General features: G+C 49.2%; 1 protein-coding gene across 3 annotated transcripts in view; it reads right to left on the bottom strand.

The window, feature by feature from the left end:
- The window catches only part of ST3GAL2 (ST3 beta-galactoside alpha-2,3-sialyltransferase 2), a 55404-nt gene that overhangs the window by 24216 nt on the left and 8045 nt on the right, over positions 1-23143 (bottom strand). The gene's annotated exons all lie outside the window — the stretch shown is intronic.

The raw sequence follows: 23143 nt of genomic DNA, 5'->3' as shown, positions 1-23143 counted from the left end.
GGGATGGCTCCTTGGCCTCTGCCCCAGGCGCTAGAGTGGCTCTGGTCGCGGCAGAGCGACGCCCCGGAGGGGCAGAGCATTGCCCCCTGGTGGGCAGAGCGTTGCCCCTGGTGGGCGTGCCGGGTGGATCCCGGGCGGGCTCATGCAGGAGTCTGTCTGACTGTCTCTCCCTGTTTCCAGCTTCAGGAAAAAAAAAAAAAAAAAAAGAGTAAAGATCATAGACCCAATGATTGTAGCTGCATTCACTTATGCTCAGGGTGATCTGAGCCTTAGTCGTCCCTGGTCCCCAAGAGTAAAAAGGTTGAAAACCATTGGTCTAACTGATGGGCTGGAATGGGGCCGGTGGTGGGAGAAAGACCCTAATCAGGGTGACACAGAGCTTGTGACCTGAGCAAACTGGTGGTAGAGGTGACATTCATTAATACAGAAAAGACAGGAAAAAGCAAGAGCTCTGTTTGCAGTAGATTACATTTGAGATGCCCTTTAGACATCCATGTGGAAATGGCAAGAGAAAATTGGACAAGCATATCTAAAGCTCATGGATGAGGCCAGAGCTGGAGGGATATGTTCCAGTCATCAGAATACAGTATATTTTTAAAATGACAGGACCAGAAGAAATTATCTAGGGAGGATCTGACACAGATAAGAGAAAAGAGCCCAGGAGAGAGCCCCGGGGCATTCCAATGTCTAGAAAAGGAGGCCAGTAGAGAGACAGAAAAGAAATGGCCAGTGAAGCAGGGGAAATCCTGTGTCTTGGAAGCCAAGAGAAGAAAGTGTTTCAAGAACAAAGGGGAATTCACTGTGTCAAATTTTTCTGAAAAAGTGAGTAGATGTGACTGAGAATTGACCATTCTGTGGCCAGATGGAGGTCAGCAGTGACCTTCACAGTGACTGACCCAGAGTATAGTGGGTCATCAGAATTGGCCAATAAGCAGATGAAAAGATGCTCAACATCATTAGCTACCAGGGAAATACAACTTAAGACCGCAACCAGGTATCACTTCCCAACCACTAGGATGGCTATAATCAAAACGGTATTAACAGGTGTTAGTGAGGAATGCTCACACATTGCTGGTGGGATTATAAATGGTGCAGCCACTTTGGCAAACAGTCTGACAGCTCCTTAAAAGGTTAAATATAACCCTGACCGGTTGGCTCAGTGGTAGAGCGTCGGCCTGGCGTGCAGAAGTCCTGGGTTCGATTCCCGGCCAGGGCACACAGGAGAAGCGTCCATCTGCTTCTCCACCCCTCCCCCTCTCCTTCCTCTCTGTCTCTCTCTTCCCCTCCTGCAGCCGAGGCTCCATTGGAGCAAAAGATGGCCCGGGCGCTGGGGATGGCTCCTTGGCCTCTGCCCCAGGCACTGGAGTGGCTCTGGTTGCGGCAGAGCGAGGCCGGGCAGAGCATTGCCCCCTGGTGGGCAGAGCATCGCCCCCTCGTGGGCGTGCCGGGTGGATCCCGGTCGGGCGCATGCGAGAGTCTGACTGTCTCTCCCCGTTTCTAGCTTCAGAAAAATACAAAAAAAAAAAAAAAAAGGTTAAATATAGTTAGTCATATGACTCAGCAATTCTACTCCTAGGTATATACCCAAGAGAAAAGAAAACACGTGTCCACACAAAAATTTGTACAAAAATGGTTATAAGCAGCATTATTCATATTACTTCCAATTTGGAAACAATTGTGGTCTATCCATACAACAGGATCTAATTCAGCCAAAAATAGGAGTAAAGTATTGATACCCACTGTGACATGAATGAACCCTGACAACATTGTGCTAAGTAAAAAAGCCAGTTACAGGCCCTGGCCGGTTGGCTCAGCAGTAGAGCGTCGGCCTAGCGTGCGGAGGACCCGGGTTCAATTCCCGGCCAGGGCACATAGGAGAAGCGCCCGTTTGCTTCTCCACCCCTCCGCAGCGCTTTCCTCTCTGTCTCTCTCTTCCCCTCCCGCAGCCAAGGCTCCATTGGAGCAAAGATGGCCTGGGCGCTGGGGATGGCTCTGTGGCCTCTGCCTCAGGCGCTAGAGTGGCTCTGGTCGCAACATGGCGACGCCTAGGATGGGCAGAGCATCGCCCCCTGGTGGGCAGAGCGTTGCCCCATGGTGGGCATGCCGGGTGGATCCCGGTCGGGCGCATGCAGGAGTCTGTCTGACTGTCTCTCCCTGTTTCCAGCTTCAGAAAAATGAAAAAAAAAAAAAAAAGCCAGTTACAAAAGACTACACATGATTTAATTCCACGTATATGAAATGTCCAGAAGAGGCAAATCTATAAAGCAGGTTAGTGGTTGCCTAGGGCTGGGGGTTGGGAGAGATGGGGCCTGTTTGCTAACAGGTAGGGAGAGTCTGTCTTTCTGCTGTAATGAAATGTTCTAAAACTGCTTATGGTGATGGTTGCAGAACCACATGAATAGACACTTGAAATGGGTGAACTGTATGATACATGAATTATATTTCAATAAAGATGTTACCAAAGCCCTGGCCGGTTGGCTCAGCGGTAGAGCATCGGCCTGGCGTGTGGGGGACCCGGGTTCAATTCCCGGCCAGGGCACATAGGAGAAGCGCCTATTTGCTTCTCCACCCCCCCTCCTTCCTCTCTGTCTCTCTCTTCCCCTCCCGCAGCCAAGGCTCCATTGGAGCAAAGATGGCTCGGGCGCTGGGGATGGCTCCTTGGCCTCTGCCCCGGGCACTGGAGTGGCTCTGGTCGCGGCAGAGTGATGCCCCGGAGGGGCAGAGCATCGCCCCCTGGTGGGCAGAGCGTCGCCCCTGGTGGGCGTGCCGGGTGGATCCCGGTCGGGCACATGCGGGAGTCTGTCTGTCTCTCCCCATTTCCAGCTTCAGAAAAATTTAAAAAAGATGTTACCAAAGAAGAGGGAATGAGATAAAGTGGAATGAGGGTTAAGTTGGGAGACATCACAGAATGTCTGGATTCTCGTAGGAATGACTTAGTACAGGGAAAAAGTTAATGCTGCAGGAAAAAAGAAAGGATAATGGAGAAGCAAAGTCCTTGAGTAGCAAGAAGGGGTGGGAGCCAGTACCTACATAGACAGGGTCTACCTGTGAAACAGGAAATAAAGCAAAGCAGAGAACAGGTACGGGTGTATGTGTATGTGTGTGTGTGTGTGTATGTGTGTGCGTGAGAGAGATGCATTTGGTGATAAAAAAATGAGAAAGGCCTGCCTGACCAGATGGTGGCACAGTGGATAGAGTCTCAACCTAGGACACTAAGGTCCCAGGTTCGAAATGCCAAGGTTGCCGGCTTACGCATGAGCTCATCTGGCTTGAGCACGGGGTCGCCAGCTTGAGCATGGGATCATAGACATGACCCCATGGTTGCTGGCTTGAACAAGGGGTCACTGGCTCAGCTGGAGCCCCCTGGTCAAGGTATATATGAGAAGCAATCAGTGAACAACTAAAGTGCCTCAACTACAAGCTGATGTCTCATCTCTTTCCCTTCTTGTCTGTCTGTCTGTCTGTATCTCTCACCCCCCCCCCCTGCCAAAAAAGAGAGAGAGAAGTATCTTATTATTGTTGGGGTTGGAAATTTAAAGATGTGATGTGAAACAGTCCTCTAAGAGAAAAGGGGAGTAATGAGAAATATTTAGTGGGTGGCAAAGCAATGCTATGATCTTCCAAGAGGTCTGTGGTCACAGATTAAGCAAATCTGATGAGACCATTTAACTATAAACATCTCCAGAATAGCTGGGCAAACTTGAAATACTTAGAACAGAGGAGCTGACTATCAGAATCCAGAAGGCCAGGGCAGCAAATCTTTGAAGAATGGGTAATTTCTCTCTCTCTCTCTGAGCCTTCCTTCTGCCAATCATGGGATGCACGGTTGAGCAGATACAAGGAACCAATGGAAGCTAAAGGAGGCCCTAGCCAGCTCGCAGGTAAAAGGAGAGAAAAAGCAGGCATATGGGATTAAGCAGCAAAGGCTGCCCCAAAAAGGAGAGGCTAGGGCTGTTTTAGAGCCATTCTTCGGTTAGTTCTCAGGAGACAAGCCATCAAATTAACCTAATGAAGCACAGGATAGCACAGCCTCAGACCAGCGCAGCGGAACACAATCTTCTTGGCAGGCAGAGAAAAGAAATGTCAAAATAAGGCTCAGAGGATGGGGGGAAGGGGGCTGCTTAAGCCTGAAAGGGATGGGGAGAAAGAAAAAAAACCCCAGCCCAAGATGCTAATAAAGCCACCCTCTTTCCACCCACTGACACACAGCCTCAGGATGTGTCTCAGAGGCACAGTGTAAAGGCATCAAACCACAGATTATTACTCCCATTGCATGATGCTTTATGGATTTCTGAGCCTTTTTGGCAGAGCCTCACATTTGATATTCTCAGAAGTCCCAAGACTAGCTGAATGTGGGCAGCCAGGCAGTGAGGGACGTACGTGGCTTTAACGCCACTCCAGGTCTGATAGCTCCAAGGCCAGTGCTCTTTCCACAAGCATCTACTGCCTTCCAGGGTGGCCTTTTCCACTAACGGTTATAACCATGGAAGGATTCCCTATGCCCCAGATCCCTACCAACCTAGAAATTCTCTGCCTCCTGGGTGAGGCAGCAGCAGAGGGCAAAGGTGCCCTGAGGGAAGGGACAGTATCAGTCCCTTCCCCGAGGAAACCCGACAGCCCCTCCCTTACCTACCTCTCACACCGTGTGAGGCAGGACCCTGAAGTGGCTGAGAACCAGTTGCTTCACCTCCACATGCTTAGCTAACTGAGGTAATCACACTGCACCAGCCTTTGGCACAGACCCTCATAGCTATCCTACTGACTCAGGCCTCCCTGTTCCCCAATTAAAGCCCTTTGGGCAACTTCTGTCTTCTGAGCCCCTGCCTTCCTACAGGACACCTCACCTTGATCTGACATCCGGTCTGAGATCTCAGCTCTGGTACTTCTGATGTTGCCCAGAGTTAGCAGCCAGGAAACCAGAAAGCAAGAGCTAACAAAGTTTTCCAAACCTATGGTTGTCACTCTGGCTAACTATCAATGAAGTCCTAGAGAAATAAGTTTTTAACGCAAGAGAATCAATGGCATGCCCTAAGAAATAGGCTGTAAGAGCCTGACCTGTGGTGGTGCAGTGGATAAAGCGTTGACCTGGAAATGCTGAGGTCGCCGGTTCAAAACCCTGGGCTTGTACGGTCAAGGCACATATGGGAGTTGAAGCTTCCTGCTCCTCCCCCCCTTCTGTCTGTCTGTCTCTCTCTCAATCTCTCTCTCTCTCCTCTAAAATGAATAAATAAATAAATAATAATTAAAAAAAAAAAGGCTGTAAGGAGAGGAATGCTGAGGCATTTGGAGGTTGGCTCAGGAGGAGAATTGAGATGTGGGGTCCTTACTCTGTTTCACCCTTGGCTCCTCAAGGAGTCCTAGTGTGGTTGGTTTGTCTTTGGAGGAGAAAGACCAGAATGTGTTGTACATATCTACACTAGGTCAGAAAGCAAAGTCTAGAAAAACAACATTATCTTAATAGCTAGACAGATAAGGCCAGACAGAAAGAACTGAGGAGAGATGGAGGAAAAATAGGGCAAAAAATAGCAAGTCATTTAAACAGAACCACCTGTTAAGTGGCCAGATAAAGGCCAGAGCAGTTCTTGTTACATCTCTTTGTCCTGCTGACTAGGTCTCTCTAAGCTCCAGATCATTTCTTATTTGCTTTTTATCCAATCTGATAGTTTTTCTAACACATGCGTGTAATCTGTTACACTTTATCATGTATTTGGACTTAGGTTACCACCTTACTTTGTGTTTTTGCTTCACTAATTTTCTTCAGCTTTTTTTTTTTTCTTGACAATCTTAACACCCTCCCACTCCTACCACTTTCTTCCCCTCCTGGCTTGGAAAGTATATTCCTCTTAGTGGTTATTTTAAATTGTTAGCATATACACTTTTTTTTTTAAATGAAGACTATAGTTTTCAGCAGTACTATTCTCTTGAACAAGGCAGAAACTTGGTGTGATTCAACAATAAAATTCCCTACTTCATTCTACCTTATTCTTCCTTGATAATGTGGTCAACAACTTTAGTTTTCTTTTTTTTATAAATTAAAAAACAAATTAGACACTGGATTTTTGTTTGTTTTGCCATCTGTGGCAGATACTGTTGGTTGCCTACCAGCGGCCACTCCCCCTTCTTTCCTGCCAACAGACTCCTGATTTTGTTCAGACAGCAAAGAACTCTGTCCCAGGAGATGAGGCAAGCCTGGTCAAAGCCAACCACAGTAAGCCTGTTCCCTTTTACCAGGAATTGCTCTAAGGATGGACCAGCTCAGGCCAACGAGACATAAGGAGATGTCTGCTGGGACTCAGAAAAATTCTTCTGGAAAAAGAGGCAAATTAGCTTCCTTTCTTCTAGTATCTCCCTGCTTGGGGTGCCATAGGGTGATGATACGATGCCTGGAGCTGCAGCAGCCATCTCACAACCATGAGGAGGCAGATCTTACACCCTGATGACGGCAGAGCAAAATGATAAAATGATTCAAGGTCCTTCATGTCAATACTGGATCACTGTCCCAGCCCTGGAACTTCCTACCTCCACACATCTCATTAGAAGCTGATTAAATACTTTTTTAGAGTTTAAGTCACTGTGGGTTATTCTGTTACTTGTAGCAGAAAGCATCCTGATATACTGTCTATAGTTAATTAAATCCGCCAACATGTCAGGTTTTGTGCTCAGTGTTGGTGCTAGGAACCTGTTCTTTCCCCCTGATTTGCTTCAGCAGTTCTTTTAGCGGGGGACTGTGGGTGATAAAGCTGTCTTAGTATGTCCAGAAATATCTTTATTTTACCTCATTCTTGAATGATAACTGAATATAGAAGCCCAGCTTCCCTATGATACTCCTGTATCTTTGGGCACCTACTGTTGATGCGATGTTGTCTGTCAGCCTAATTATCAGGTAGTTGAATTCTTTTTTCCCCTCTGGTAGTTTTTAATATTTTCTCTTTATTCCTATCTGCATTTCACTGTGTTATGTCTAGGTAGCTATTCTGTTTGGTGTTCATGCTATTTGTTCAACTCTGGAATTTCAGCCATTATCTCTTCAAATATTCTTTTCCATTTTCTTAAAAAAATTTTTTTAATTAATTTATTTTAGCGAGAAAGCAAAGCTGAGAGAGAGACAGAGACAGGAACATCCAGCTATTCCTGCATGTGCCCTGACCAGGATTGAAACAGCAACCTCTGCGCTTCGGAACAATGCTCTAACCAACCGAGGTATCTGGCCAGGGCTCTGCCCTTTTCTTCACTCATATCTGCAAATCCTACTAAACACATGCTGAAGCCTGTCAATCTGTCCTCCTTGTCTATGCTGCATTCTAGATTAATTCCTCAGTATTAGCTTCTAATTCATGAATTTGCTATGTTTAGGCTAGAGTTATACCAATTGTTTCAAATGTGAATGACACTATTTTTCACTGCTAGAATGTTTTATTTAAGACTTTTATATCACACATTCTCATTTCCTTTTCTTTTCATAACTTCCCTTTCTTTATCAGATTTCATGTTTCCTTATCTCATTTATATTAAAGACTTTTCTGATTCCTTTGTCATTTTCATTTCTTCTGGGGTAAATTTTTTATTTTGCTCTTTTTCTTTTTTTTTTTTTTTTCTTTTTCTGAAGCTGGAAACGGGGAGAGACAGTCAGACAGACTCCAGCATGCGCCCGACCGGGATCCACCCGGCACGCCCACCAGGGGCGATGCTCTGCCCACCAGGGGGCGATGCTCTGCCCCTCCAGGGCGTGCTCTGCAGCAACCAGAGCCACTCTAGCGCCTGGGGCAGAGGCCAAGGAGCCATCCCCAGCGCCCAGGCCATCTTTGCTCCAATGGAGCCTTGGCTGCGGGAGGGGAAGAGAGAGACAGAGAGGAAGGAGGGGGTGGGGGTGGAGAAGCAAATGGGCGCTTCTCCTATGTGCCCTGGCCGGGAATCAAACCCGGGTCCCCCGCACGCCAGGCCGACACTCTACCGCTGAGCCAACCGGCCAGGGCCTGCTCTTTTTCTACATTAGTTTTTCTCATGTGTTTCTGAACTTCACTGAATAAGCTCATCTTTTTTCTTATATTTTGCTTTTCTCTCCCCATCTGGGGGTTCTCACTTTTTGCTTCCCTAGGTCTTTTGGGTCCCCCAGTCTAAAATCAAATCATATAGCAGCAGCTCAGCCTCGGTCCACGCTATGAGGTTCTGTGTCCCAAGGTAAGCATCTGTTTAATAAGCCATAACCCCAGGGAAGGGTTGGAAGCAACTTTTCCCACCTATTTTCCCAAACCCTAGGTTCACGCAGTGAACTGGCTAATTCCATGCTTCACGTGCAACATGTCACCCCAGATTTCCGGCTACTTCTGCCTGTCTCCAGGTTCAGACCCGCGGGCCTGCACTTCCAGCCTGTTCTCTTCTTTGTGTTCCTGTCCCGTTGCTCATTAAAGAGATGTTTATCATTTTGTGTGTAGGGCGGGAGGAGGAGTGCATGACTAGGTTTTTAGAATTTTATCTTTTTATGTATGACTGCTATGTGTTTAGAGTATAAATTTACAGAGCCATCTTGACTGGATGAGTTGGATTAAACTATTTGTACTGAGGAACAAGGGATCCCTGCCAATACTGTCTCCTGGGAAGGCATATCAAACCATCTCTAATGAGATTCACAGAACTCCAGCCAGCACACTGAAGGAAGCAGACTGAGATAGCCTGGGGTAAACTGATCAAAAATCCCAATTAAAACTGCTCCCTCACCTCTCTTCATTCCAGTCCACAGTGGGGTGGGGGCAGAAGTGGGCAGATAGTGCAAATCGGCTCTTTCAGATGTAGTGTGATCAGGCCTTCACTGGAGAAGGCCAGCCCAGCCTTCAGCCACTCTTCCACGCCACTTGGCTATTTCAGTCTTTTACCTGGCCAGGGAAAAATACATATTGGCCATATGGACACCACTGATGAAAGGCCGATCTGATTCTCCTCAAGTCCCCAACCTGCCTGCAAGCAGGCCCAGCCTTTAGTTTCAATTACATCAGAAGAGCAGAGGAATCAGGAGACAAATTCTACCCCAAGCTGTCACCAGGTAACAAGCCATTTTTCTTCCTAGGCCAAGATTCTTTCACAGTTAGAAAAAGGCAACCCTACCGCCATCTTCTTCCTCTCTAATTATCTCCTGTTTGCTCCTGCTGACCATCACTTTGACTTCCAAGTCTCTGTGATCTACTTTCTGGGTTCAGGACTTTCCTAGTTTCTTTAAGCTGCTAAGGCCTCCTAAAGGTCCTGTCCTCAGCCCTTTTTCTTCTTTGCATCTCTACTATGCACCATCACCTTCCAAACTAAGAGCCTGCCCTTCCACATTGGTTCTAGATGTACACTCTCCACTGTCTCTTTAACATGTCCATGGGGCACTGCAGACTTAAACTCATCATCTTCTTGCATTCAAAAGCATGCAAGATGGGGTGCCCCTATTCATGGGGCCAAGGTCAGGCTCCTTAATACTTGCATCCAGAGATTCCCAAATCAGGCCACCCTCCTAAGCCTCACCTCTCACAATACTCTACCTTCTACAGATTATAAACTAGTTTGGTCCATGGGCCAAATCTGACCCATATATATATATATAATAATCCTTCATAAAACCTAAAAAGACATATCTATCTCCTTCACTTAAAATACAAATTTTTTTAAATAAATCTTTCAAGATTATTTTATTATTCATTTTTTTAGAGAGGAGAGAGAGAGAGAGAGAAGGGGGGAGGAGCTGTAAGCATCAACTCCCATATGTGCCTTGACCAGGAAAGCCCAGGGTTTCGAACCGGCGACCTCAGCATTTCCAGGTGGACGCTTTATCCACTGCGCTACCACAGGTCAGGCTAAAATACAAATTCTAGCCTGACTGGGCAGTGGCGCAGTGGATAGAGCATTGAACTGCAATGCGGAAGACCCATGTTTGAGACCCCGAGGTCACCAGTTTGAGCGCGGGCGCATCTGGTTTGAGCAAAGCTCACCAGCTTGGACCCAAGGTCACTGGCTCAAGCAAGGGGTTACTCAGTCTGCTGAAGGCCCGTGGTCAAGGCACATATGAGAAAGCAATCAATGAACAACTAAGGTGTCGCAACAAAAAACTGATGATTGATGCTTCTCATCTCTCTTTGTTTCTGCCTGTCTGTCCCTCTCTCTGACTCTCTCTGTCTCTGTAAAAATAAATAAATAAATAAATATAAATTCTAAGTGTTCAGAGATCACATTATTTATAGTTCGTTATTCCTTATCACTGTAGGACCTAGCACTGGCCTACATATAGTAGGCATCAAAAAAATATTTGTCCAAGACCTGGCTGGATAGCATGGTTGGCTAGAGTGTTGTCCTGAAGCATAGAGGTTGCTGCTTCAATCCCCAGTTAGGGCACATATAGGAACAGCTCAACGTTACTGTCTGTCTCTCTCTCAAAAAAAAGTCCACTGAATATCATCTCTACATAGAATCCCAGGGTTATAAGAATCAGAAGAAATAATGGTAAGGAAAAAATGTTTTGGGCCGTGGCTAGTTGGCTCAATGGTAGAGTGTCAGCCCAGCATGTGGAAATCCTAGGTTCGATTCCCAGTCAGGGCACACAAAAGAAGCAACATTCTGCTTATCTGCATGGAAATAAGCACCGCTCCCTCTCCCCTTCTCTCTCTCTCTCTCTCTCTTTCTCTCTCTATCTCTCCCTCCCTTACCCTTCCATAGACATGATTCAATTCCAGCAAGTTGGCCCGGAGTGCTGAGGATGGCTCCATGGCCTCGCCTCAGGTGCTAAAATAGCTTGGTTGTCAAGCAACAGAGCAGCAGAGTGTTGCCTGGTAGGGGCCTTGCTGGGTAGATCCCAGTCTAGGGGCACATGCAGGAGTCTGTCTCTCTGCCTCCACCTCTCATTTAATTAATAAAAATAAAAATAAAAAATGCTTTGAAGTCATTTTTATAAATCATGATATAAGTATGCAGATGAAGTATGCATTTTGCCCCCACTCTTCTAGCTCTGACATTCTAGAAGTGAAAGCTTTCTCTAACTTCTCATGGACCACCAAGAAACAGAAGGCCTCAGATATAAACCCAATTTAACAAATTGGTGGCAACAGGAAGGAAAGGTGTGTGTGTGTGTGTGTGTGTGTAAAAGTGACAGAAGTTGGCTGGACCATGGAAATGGTCAAAGTGTCTCACTCTTAATTTTCTGTCAGCAGAGACATACCAGGGCTGCTAACATGGGACTCTCTCTGGATACTCCCCTAAGCACTGCAGGCTACTGGCTGCAGTCCTCGCTAGTTAGACTTGTCAGATCTCACATCTGTTCACCCCAGCTCAAAGCCCCTTTCCTGTCAAGCCTCCCAAAAGAAGAAAGTGCCTAAAAAACTTGAATTCACATTCTGGCACTGCCACTTGCCAGCTATTAACCATTTAACCTCTCTGATTTGTGTTCTTCTCTGTAAAATGGGAATATTATCCATCTCAGAGGATTTCTGAAAGGATGAGAGCTCCTAGCTCAGTGCCTACAGAGTCTCTGCCTCCTACCACTGACCTGTCTCCCTCTCTAAGGCATCCTCTTAAGACACATGCCACTATGAATCCTCTCCAAGAGAGCCAGCTGGTCTACCTTCTGCTCAAGTACCTGTCTCACCCTCCTCTCTACCCAGGGCTCATTGGTTGTGGGGGGTATGGCCCCTCCCCTAGGCCACAGAGGGAACTAGCACCTACATGTACCTTATAGGAGTGCCATTTTATTCTGAGTAATCCTTGTACTAGCACCCCTCTCTTGCCATAGTACTCAGGCCCCAGCTGAGCCCACAAGATGCCATACCAGGGCTGGTGGTTCTTTGACATCTGATCTTGGCAGGAACAGTACAAGTCTCCCTACCCGATTCCTTCCTCCCACTGGCCCTAAGAATAGAACCCTGCCCCCGGGTTTGGGCAGGTTAAGGACCACAGTTCTGTTAGCTCCAGGCCCAGCTTGGGTAACTCTTCTGGGCCGGAGTCCCATGACCTTGGATAAGCACCCTGGGTTCCGCAGCACCCACAGCCCCACTCCAGCCTTCCCCAGGCCAGCACCGCTACCAGGGTCTTGCTCTTTCCTGGCTAACCACAGGCACTGTGTGCCCGCTCCCCGCAGCTTCAGGCAGCAGTTTCGGGGAGGTGTGGTGGACAGCACGGACCTCAGGTGTCAGTGTCAGTTCTGCCCCGGGTGACCCTCACCGCCAAGCTGTGCAGATAGGAGTGCTGTGTCCATCCTATGGAAGACCTAGTCGGTCATGGAGCCTGTCACCTCTTCCACACCTGTCTCTTCACCAGACTACACAGAACAGAGGCCTGCCTTGAGCTGATTCTAAACAGCTTGCCAAGGCCATTCCCATAGTGCCTCTCAGGCCACAGTTTGGCAGCAAGATTCTAGAAAAGATAGTTAATAAGGGGTTTCTCCACAGGGTTGAAAGCCTCAGACATTAAGAGAGGTAGGAGACTGGAAAACCTAAATTTCTTTGGGGACTTTTTTTTTTTTTTTTTTTTTTTTGTATTTTTCTGAAGCTAGAAACGGGGAGAGACAGTCAGACAGACTCCCGCATGCGCCCGACGGGGATCCACCGGCATGCCCACCAGGGGGCGATGTTCTGCCCACCAGGGGAATCGCTCTGTCGAGACCAGAGCCACTCTAGCGCCTGGGGCAGAGGCCAAGGAGCCATCCCCAGCGCCCGGGCCATCTTTTGCTCCAATGGAGCCTTGGCTGCGGGAGGGGAAGAGAGAGACAGAGGAAGGAGAGGGGGAGGGGTGGAGAAGCAGATGGGCGCCTCTCCTGTGTGCCCTGGCCGGGAATCGAACCGGAGACTTCCGCACTCCAGGCCGACGCTCTACCACTGAGCCAACCAGCCAGGACTATTCTTTGGGGACTTTTAAAGGAAGCAGGGAGTAGGATGAACAAATGATAGCCCAGGGCAAGCCAGAGGGGAGTTTGAAGAGCTATGGGTTTAGACCTTATTGTTCAAATCTGTCTCCCAGGGTTAGGGACCTAGGGTGCTTACAGTATGCTGATTTCCTTTAAAGATAAGGTTAGAGCACCAGGTAGTTCAGCTCTTTGATCCGTCCAACAGTAGATGTAATGAGGAACTGCAGAGAAGCTGCCCCACCCTCCTTTTCCTCCACACTTGTCTGGGTGTCTGAGTTATGATTTGAATTTTAAGAGAACAGAAAATATGTTCATTCGACAAATATTTATCGCCACCCTGGAGGGTCAGACAGCATGGGAGAGCCCAGCTCCCGCCCTCCCTGTGCAGCTGCATCACTGCCCCTTCGCACAGCCCTTCTTTCAGGGCCTTGAAACCCCTGCTCTGTCAGGAAGCAGAGTAACAGGGCTCCTCTGCTTTGAGGACTCTCCCCAGCCCCTCCAGCCTGCCCGCTGCCCAGGGCTCCCCTAGGAGAGCTGTCCTTACAAGGGTATCAGAAGGCAGCTAACCTCAGAGATGGGCATCCCAGGTCCCCACTGTGGGTCCTGACTTCTAGAGATGGGAGCTGATGATGTGCTTCCATGGCCCAACCCAGAGGCCTTCAGAGGGCAGAGCCGGTCAAAGCACTATGAAGGACAGAGCCAAGGGCTTCAAGAAGAGGGGAGTCAGTCCTCAACTTACAGCCCCACTTGGAGAAAAGGACCATGGTCCCTGTCAAACTGACTCCTATCAAAGGAAGCTCTCCTTGCTCTTCTCAGAGAAGAGTTAACCTAACTCTCAACACTGGCTCCTGCAAACATACACGCGCACGCAAATGCTCTCTGCAAGGAGCTGTGATGTGTACCTGGCCAAGAGGGACATCGCCCCCACCCCCAACTCCCAACCAGCCCTCTTTCTCCCAACCCTTGGAGAGCAACACCAGGAATTCCTAAATCTGATCACTCTTGCCCTCACCTCGGAGAAAGGAACAGGATTGGTATTTCTGCTTTCCACCATTGCCCTCTCTTACCCCTTCCCAAGCCTGGACCATGACAAGGGATTCTGGACTAGGGTCTCCCCTCCTTCAACCTGTAAGCACTGGAAGTTTGGCCACCCTGAAGAAGGCTAAGGCCTGCTAGATCCCAGCAGTGGCTAATGGAGAAGGGCTGGGCTAGGGCACATACAAGTCCTGCCAATGCAAACCTACAGAAGGGATAAGCTATATGTTTCTTTATGGCTCAAAACACTAGCCAGGTCTAGCCCAGGCCCAAAGTTGAAGAACTCAACTTAAAATTCTAGCACCTATCCTCACATCCTCTGTGGGAAGGGAGGGTAGGGAGAGAATGCCAGGGGAGAGGTCATAACCCAACCCCCAGTAATGTGAACCTGCAAGAAAGGGGCCCAGGAAGCAGGCTGACTGATGGCTCCACTGGCAGGAAGGCTGCAGGATTGGGTTCTGTGCAGTCACGGCATATGCACAACTCAACAGGATTCAAGGCCTTCAGCAAACCAGACGGCAGATCTCACTTCTTCCTGAGTGGCATATACTAGGATGGGCTTGGTCCCAAGCTCCGACACATAGGACAGCCACAGCCCTGAGAATGCTGATGCAGCTGCTGGGACATGAGGGTCCAGAAGTGTCCCTCCCTCAAAGTGCAAGAGCCTAGGTCTGGGGTCCTCCCCTTTCCCAGCCTGGGGGTTGAGGGCAGCACGGCTTACTCAGCTAGGGCTAGTGCCTCACTTGAAGGTGCAGGTGAGAACAAGGCTGTCTGTCATAAGCCCCATAATACACACCTCTTCCACCGGGCTCGTAAGACCTCTGGCTATAACTTTTCAGTCCTCAAGCCACTCAGGTAGAATGGCAGAGCCTCTGGGACCAGGCAATACCATGAAAGTGACAGCCTGGTCTACAGGCATGGAAACCTACTTTGCACAGCGCAAACTTCTCTACAGGACTCCAACCTTAGCAGGGTAGACAGTGGGCTGTTACTGATGACAATCACCCTTTTTCTATCCCCCACATTTTCTTGTGAGGCAATAGTTCTTTTGATTCTTTTGTGCCTTCATCTGAACATTTGGTATGAAATGGGGGCGTCGTGTATCTAGCAGACAGCAATGTGAAGCGCGGAGACCTGTCTGGCCCCTGGACACCATTCACACACCAGACAGGACGCAGAGGCGGGCTGTAGGCTGGAAATTTAGTTCTGTCAGGTTCTTATCTACTTCCTTCATCAAGAGTAGGTGACTTCAAAGTGTTCCTTTTTGTTTTTTGAAAAAACACAGAACAATCTTTCCCCCAACCCATCCTAAAACTTCCATCAACCAGACCAACTTGGTTTCTATTCTTAGGGCCAGTGGGAGGAAGGAATCGGGTAGGGAGACTTGTACTGTTCCTGCCAAGATCAGATGTCAAAGAACCACCAGCCCTGGTATGGCATCTTGTGGGCTCAGCTGGGGCCTGAGTACTATGGCAAGAGAGGGGTGCTAGTACAAGGATTACTCAGAATAAAATGGCACTCCTATAAGGTACATGTAGGTGCCAGTTCCCTCTGTGGCCTAGGGGAGGGGCCATACCCCCCACAACCAATGAGCCCTGGGTAGAGAGAAGGGTGGGACAGGCACTTGAGCAGAAGGTAGACCAGCTGGCTCTCTTTGAGAGGATTCATAGTGGCATGTGTCTTAAGAGGATGCCTTAGAGAGGGAGACAGGTCAGTGGTAGGAGACCAGAGACTCTACAAGCAGAGTGTATGCTAGCCCTAAGGGTCAGTATCACTAGTGGACAGAACACTTTGGAAACACACTGGTAACCTGTGTGTCATGAGCCAGACTGTTTTTTTTTTTTTTTTTTTTTTAATTTTTTTTTCATTTATTCATTTTTAGAGAGGAGAGAGAGAGGGAGAGAGAGGAGAGAGAGACAGAGAGAGAAGGGGGAAGGAGCTGGAAGCATCAACTCCCATATATGCCTTGACCAGGCAAGCCCAGGGTTTTGAACCGGCAACCTCAGCATTTCCAGGTCGATACTTTATCTACTGCGCCACCACAGGTCAGGCACCAGACTGTTTTTATTTTCCCTACATTCTATCTTTAGCTTTCTTTTGTTCTCCTTTTATATTCTGTCATGTCTTTTGGAAAGGTCAGCCTGTAGCAGTTATGCTAATGGCACCCCCAAGTGTCTGTCTCCAGGCTTGGGCCAGGAAATTAAAAGGAAGCAATGCCCCCCACCTCGTCCAGGAGTGGACGTAGACAGAAGAGAAGTAAAGGACGGGGGAGCCCAGAGTCAGCCTGTTGTTGCTCAGTTGCTGTCCTCTGGATGTTATCTTTTCAACAGAGACCTTGGAAATTCCAGTTAGAGGCCCTGAGTCTGTGCCCAGGCTGGTGCTGGGAAACTTCTAGCTCCAACCCCTGCCCTGCACTCCGCTTTTTCTTGTGTCCCTAATGTTCATCTCCAGGAGGCAGAAAGCAGGTGGCTGGTGAACACACACACCTGCTTTCATTTACCCCTCGCTCCGGCTGAGCCATTTTCCTCTTCACTGAGGAGCTGGTAATATGCCATGACTGACTCTGGGAGCAACAAATATCCCCAAGGTTGCTAGGTAATCCACTTCACCACCCCTGGAAAGTGGCAATATCAACTGCTATGAGCAGGCACAAAGGGAGCCTTCCATTGCACTGCCCCCAGGGAGAGGGTAGCGGGGACAGAGTGTGGGGTGTGTAGGAGGGGAACCCTTGCCAGTCCCTTCCTCAAGGAGTGATTCATCCTCCTAGAGCTGGCCTAAATTATATGCTCCCTGCTAAGATGATATTCGACATGACATGCATTATTGTTGTCAACTTTGGGGCAACAGAGATGGGAGAAATGTACAGAGAAGAGTTCATTACAATAGTCCCCAGGGAGGGGTCTCTGTAGTCCGGTTTTATTATGTATCTTGGGGTTACAAAGGGATGGCCAACATGATGATGTCTGTTTGGGACTGCAGCTTGTGCAGGGTGACCTGGGGCTGTGAAGAGGCGGTTCAGGGTCTGATTTCAAACCCCTGGCCTTCCTGGTGAGACTGGGGCATCCCCACTCCAATATGTGCCTCTGAGTTCATGTTTTACAGCAAACTCTGGACTAAACCCAGAGGACCGCAATTTCAGGACTGGTTCTGCTATTTTTTTTTCTCTCTCTCTCTTTTTTTTTTTGTATTTTTCTGAAGCTGGTATCAGGGAGAGACAGTCAGACAGACTCCCGCATGCGCCCGACCGGGATCCACCCAGCACGCCCACCAGGGGGCGACGCTCTGCCTACCAGGGGGCGATGCTCTGCCCCTCCGGGGCGTCGCTCTGTTGCAACCAGAGCCACTCTAGCGCCTGGGGCAGAGGCCAAGGAGCCATCCTCAGCGCTCGGGCCATCTTTGCTCCAATGGAGCCTCGCTGCGGGAGGGGAAGAGAGAGACAGAGGAAGGAGAGGGGAAGAGGTGGAGAAGCAGATGGGCGCTTCTCCTGTGTGCCCTGGCCGGGAATCGAACCCGGGACTTCTGCACGCCAGGCCGACGCCCTACCAGCCAGGGCCTGGTTCTGCTATTTGACAGTTGTGTCTTTGGGAAAATCATACCTCTCTGGCCCTCAGGTCCTCCCTCTATAAAATGAGCATAATAATGCCTGCCCTACTTATCTTGCAGCAACTGACAAGATGAAATAAACAATGGCTGTAGGCTGCAAAACACTATGTACCACAGGTCCCACCAAGTTGCAGCCCCACAGAGAGGAAAGAGGCAGGGACAAGAGAAGACACTGTGGCTCAGGCTACAGGAACAGGGAGGTCTGGCCCAGGCTGGGTAATCACTTAGAACACAGCCTCAGACAGAAACACGCAGAGCAGGGACCTCTGGGAGCTAAGCAGGAGGGGCAGACAGAACACACTGGTCAGTCTAGGCTGGCAGACAGTTCAGGAGAGAAGAAATGGCTGTCAGCAGGTATCTGAAGGGCAGCAAGAAAGATGCCAGAGGAGATGGTCAGAATGAAAGAGGAATTCAATCCAAACTAGGAAGAGCCCCACCTCACTCCCTGAGCACCAAGAAGCTGGTAAGAAATGCCTGCGAGCTTCCAGGACCTCCAGCATCTTGTTTATATGTAACTCAAATTTTCAAATGGCCCAAAGCCACTCACAGGGACAGCTTTCCCTTTCTGGCCCAGCTGCCCAGGAGAGTGACCTACTCAAGGCAAGAAGTATGTGTCAGATTGAACTTGAGGTCTTCTCTTGCTAAATTGGAGGTTTAAAGCCCAGAGCTCTTTCTATCATACTCCATTCCTGGCTCTGCCAAGTTGGGTCAAATATCAGGCCCCTTATAAATTAGAAGTGATGGGATCTGAGTCCAAAATCATGCTATTTGTCTATCTGTACCTGAAACTGGCACTAGTGTTCTGGGCATTCTCTTCCAAAGGAGGAGACAGAGGGGCCTCTCCAATACAAAATACTCCAACCTAATCCAGAAAGCACAGCAGCCCTGGAGCTACATCTTCACCCAGGCCCCAACAGGAAACAACACAGAGGGAAGCCAAGAAGCCAAGATGATAGGGGAGACGGGAGGGGATGGAAGCAGATGGAAGCAGCACAAGGCAGAAGCCAGCTGGAGCAGGGCCGATGCCTCCTCTGTTGGCTGGGACAGGTTAAGCCACAGTGAATGTCTCCCCCATCTCAGAGAGACACCTGCATAACACCAACCACCATGCAGACAGCACTGGGCCACCACAAGGAAGTATGCATGTACCATAACCTGCCTATGTCAGCTCTTCATCCTAAATTCCTGGGGATGAATGACTTCTTGTGGATGGCAGCTGGGGTGCCCAAGGGGCTCCTCCCTAAGAAATGCCACACTTCATTCTGGAAAGAGCCCCCGCCTGTAAGTCAGATGGCCTGGGTTCTTCTCTCAGTTCTTCTATCTACTGCTTTGAGGATATCAGGCAAATTTCTCAGCTGCTTCTTTTTGATCTGTAAATAGAATGATTCCGTGATTCTCAGTTCCACTCTACATTCTAGTATTTAGGGGGTTTCTGTATTTTTTTTTTTCGAAGAGAGAGAGAGATGAGAAGTATCAAAAGTATCAACAAGCCTGACCAGGCGGTGTTGCAGTGGACAGAGCGTCGGACTGGGATGCGGAGGACCCAGGTTCGAGACCCTGAGATTGCCAGCTTGAGTGCGGGCTCATCTGGTTTGAGCAAAAAGCTCACCAGCTTGGACCCAAGGTCGCTGGCTCGAGCAAGGGGTTACTTGGTCTGCTGAAGGCCCGCAGTCAAGGCACATATGAGAAAGCAATCCATGAAAAACTAAGGTGTCACAACGAAAAACTAATGATTGATGCTTCTCATCTCTCTCCATTCCTGTCTGTCTGTTCCTGTCTATCCCTCTCTCTGACTCTCTCTCTGTCCCTGTAAAAAAAAAAAAAAGTATCAATAAGGAGGCACTTTAGTTATTGTGTCACTTTAGTTGTTCATTGATTGCTTCTCATATGTGCCTTGACTGGGGGGCTTTAGACAAGCTAGCGACCTTGGGCTCAAGCCAACAACTTTGGGCTTTAAGCCAGCAACCATGGAATCATGTCTCATCCCTGCTTAGCCGGCAACCCCATGCTCAAGCCAACAACCTCAGGGTTTCAAACTTGGGTCCTCAGCGTCCCAGGTCAATGCTCTATCCACTGTGCTACCACTTGGTCAGGCTAGCATTTAGTTTTTAACAGGGTAAATTAATAAATGGCAACAAATCCTTATTAGCTTGTCTAAAGAAATGTTTCTAGCATATAAGTCAGCCAGGAGTTACTGAAAGGTCTCCAAGGGCCCAATGCTCACCTTGCACTGCCTGCTGCCTCAGTACACAACATCTTTAGATCGGATGACACTCTATTTTCCTTTGGGAACCACAGGGGAGGTTTGCTACCTGGCCAGGTCCTGAACCAGCTGAAGTGGTCAGGGAAGAGAAGATAACCCTATGAAATTTAATGGAAAGTCAGGATACTAAGTTACATTCTATGTGGCAATGGATTTTGGGGGGAACTAATTTTTCTGTGTGTGTGTGTGTGTGTGTGTGTGTGTGTGTGTGTGTGACAGAGAGGGACAGATAGGGACAGACAGGGAGAGAGATGAGAAGCATCAATCCTTCATTTCAGCTCCTTAGTTGTTCATTGATTGCTTTCTCATATGTTCCTTGACCAGGGGGTTACAGCAGAGCAAGTGACCCCTTGCTCAAGCCAGTGACCTTGGGCTCAAGCCAGCAACCTTTGGGCTCAATCCAGCAATGATGAGGTCATGTCTATGAATCCACACTCAAGCCAGTGACCCCACGCTGAAGCTGGTGAGCCCACAGTCAAGCTGGATAAACCCACACTCAATCCAGCAACCCTGGGGTTTCAAACCTGGGTCCTCTACCATTCCAGCCCAACACTTTATCCACTGCACCACCACCTGGTCAGGCTTGGGGGGAACATGTTTCTCAACTTGTTAAGAATGGTGCCTGGCTTTTCAAATACTGCCTGACACTCACCTGCCCTCCAAACCCATCTGTCCCACGCATTTCTGGATATTGCCCCCAGATGACATACCTTAGAGGTACCCATAAATAACTCAAACTCCACCTATCACAAACCAAACTCATGCATACTCCAAGCCCACCCAAACCCGGTCCTCTTTCTTTATCCCAGTTTCTGAGAAAGACAGTATCCATCCAAACCTGAAACGTGGGAGTCATCTATACTCCCTCCTTCCTTCTGCCTCCCTCAGGCAACCTATTACAAAGTCCACCTGATTCTTACCGCAGATTAGTCACTTATCTTTCTCTATTTTTCCGCATTTACCGCCATCACATTATCCAAAGGACTGTCATCCATTACCTACAGTAGCCCTGGATCTGCTAAAGAGACCCTCCCAAGTTCAGTCCCCATGGGGAGGCCAAAGTGACCCACACAAATCCCATCAGATCCCCATCCCCACTCCTTCCAGCAAAAACAGCAGGATCTCCCAAAGTTCTGGGGCAAAAGTGTGACTCTCCAATAGCCCTGTGACCCCAGGTCTGGATGGCTGAGCAGCAGGGTGACCCTGAGACCAAAATGGACCAGACAGTTACTGCTCTACTCAGAGACCTGGCCCCAGCCTAGGTGGCTTCCCACTCCAAGGTCAGGCTCAGAATTGGCTGAGTCTTGCCAGGACTGACCCTCCCCCAGGGCAGACCTCCTCTGACCACAGATGGGAGAGGAGCTGGAGGGCAGGCAGGGGAAACCCAGCTGAGCTGAGGCCAGGGCCTGTGTCTTTCAGGAAGGAGAGAAGATAGAGCAAGAACAGCACCACAATAGACTGCCAGTGTCTGTGGGGCCAGCCAAGAAAAGGCAGCTGTCAAGGAGTCTATCTCTTCCCTCTTATCAGACTGACCCTTGGCAGCCTGCAGCCTGTGGAGAACAAACACTCATTAACAACCTCTCCCACACTTCCTGCAAGCACAGTCCTGTGTGACCAGCCAAGCCCAGTCCAGTGCAGAAAGCCTGTGCCTTCCCCCCACCAGGGGGGATGCAGGGCCCATCTCTGAGCCAGACCATCCCATCTTGCCACTCCTTCTTGGGCAGTGATCCAAGAAACGTTATGCTGGGCCCAAACTAGTTTCCTCAAGGTACCCAGTTATCCCCTTCCCTTTCAGTTCAGGCCTTTGCATCCTCTTCTGGCTGTGTTCTCAACTCTTAGCCAATCCGCCACATGTCTGTACTGATGATCCCATCCCTTCTGTGATCAGCCTTGGCTTTGGGAAAACACCTGGCTAGAGCAGAGCCAGGGCACAAGGGGGTGGGTCACTGGGAGCATAAAGAAATGGGACCCCTATAAAGAGTCACCCCAGAGCCTAACCAGTGGCCAGTGGAGGAAGGAAGGAATGTGGTGAGAGACCAGATAGGTCCTTCTGCCTGAACCCAGGGCAGAGCCAGAGCAACAGCTGAGGGGATGAGAACCATGGAGGCCAAGCGACAGCTCCCTTGGCTGCAGGAGCCCGAGTTTTCCAGAGAGATAGCAGGGCAGGCTGGCTGCTGTTCAGTGCTTCCAAGCAGGTTAGGAGAGAGGTCACACTAATTCCCATGACCATCTGGACCACACTATACAATCCTGTGTCCCAGCACTACCTCCCCTCTCAGAGTATGGCATTCTTCTACCTGGTCTACCAGAGGGTTTGAGAGCAAATCCCTGACCAGGTCTCTAAATTCTGTATTCACAGATGAGGACTCTTGAGGCCCAGAGAAGGGCAGTGACTTGCCCTGGGTCACATAGCACCAACTGCCCTGTGGGTAGTTAAGGTAGTGAGAATACTGTGTGCATCCAAGCGGACTGGGCCCTGGACTATGAAAACCATTGAGATGATATCTGACCAACAAGCTGTCTCCCCTTTGGAAGAGCCAAACAGCCCTACCCTCAGGCTCTTGGGCCCTCAGCCAACCCAGGCCTCACCTTGACCTCACTGACTGCCAACAGAGGCCTGCTGGCTTTTCTCCTTGTTTTTACACAGGATGAATGGCAGGGTAGGCCCACAGATCTGATCCAGACAGGCAGGAACCACTAGGATAGGTGGCCCAAGTGTAAGAAGATATCCCCTAAAATTCATCACCCACATTTGAAGGGAGGTGAGGTATCTTCTGTGTTAAGTACAGGAAGTGCCACTTGAAAGATTAGAACTCTCATTCATCCAAGAAGTATGCCTACTGCTGCTTTAGAGTCAAGCTTGAATTGCTTTTCAGGCTCTGAGGAAATTCCTTTACCAAACAAATAGTTGACACTTTGGCCTTAGGCTAAACCTCCTCGATATAAACTATTTACCCTGCTCCCCATTTCACAGCACCTTCCTATCTAAGGAAGTACCAACACTGGAAGAGCCTGAATGGGGCCCTCATTCATCTCCTAACGTCTTCAGACTCCCCTGTCTCCCCTTCTCATGGTACCTCCTGAACTGTGCTGGAGACCCCAGGAACCAGCCAGAAGCTCGACAGGTGTTGGTCCAGGGAAATACTGAGCCCTCTGGGACAGGATGGAACAGAGAGAAGGAGGAGCCCTGGAAACACCCTTGTGGCCCAGCATCTGCACACTCACCTGCCTCCCCAAAGAAGCCAAACCAGCTGGGAACAAGGAGGAGCTTAAAGGCTCTCTCCCTCTTCCGGTGCTCCGGCTGCCTCATTCCCTTTTGGCTGCTCTTTTATGTGCACAGCCAAAGCATTCCACTCAGGCCTGCAGAGACTTTCACTTCC

Source organism: Saccopteryx bilineata, chromosome 9 (genome assembly GCF_036850765.1).
Source record: "Saccopteryx bilineata isolate mSacBil1 chromosome 9, mSacBil1_pri_phased_curated, whole genome shotgun sequence".
Taxonomy (NCBI): domain Eukaryota; kingdom Metazoa; phylum Chordata; class Mammalia; order Chiroptera; family Emballonuridae; genus Saccopteryx; species Saccopteryx bilineata.
Note: the sequence above shows the minus strand (reverse complement) of the source record. Positions and strands in the feature narration are given on the sequence as shown.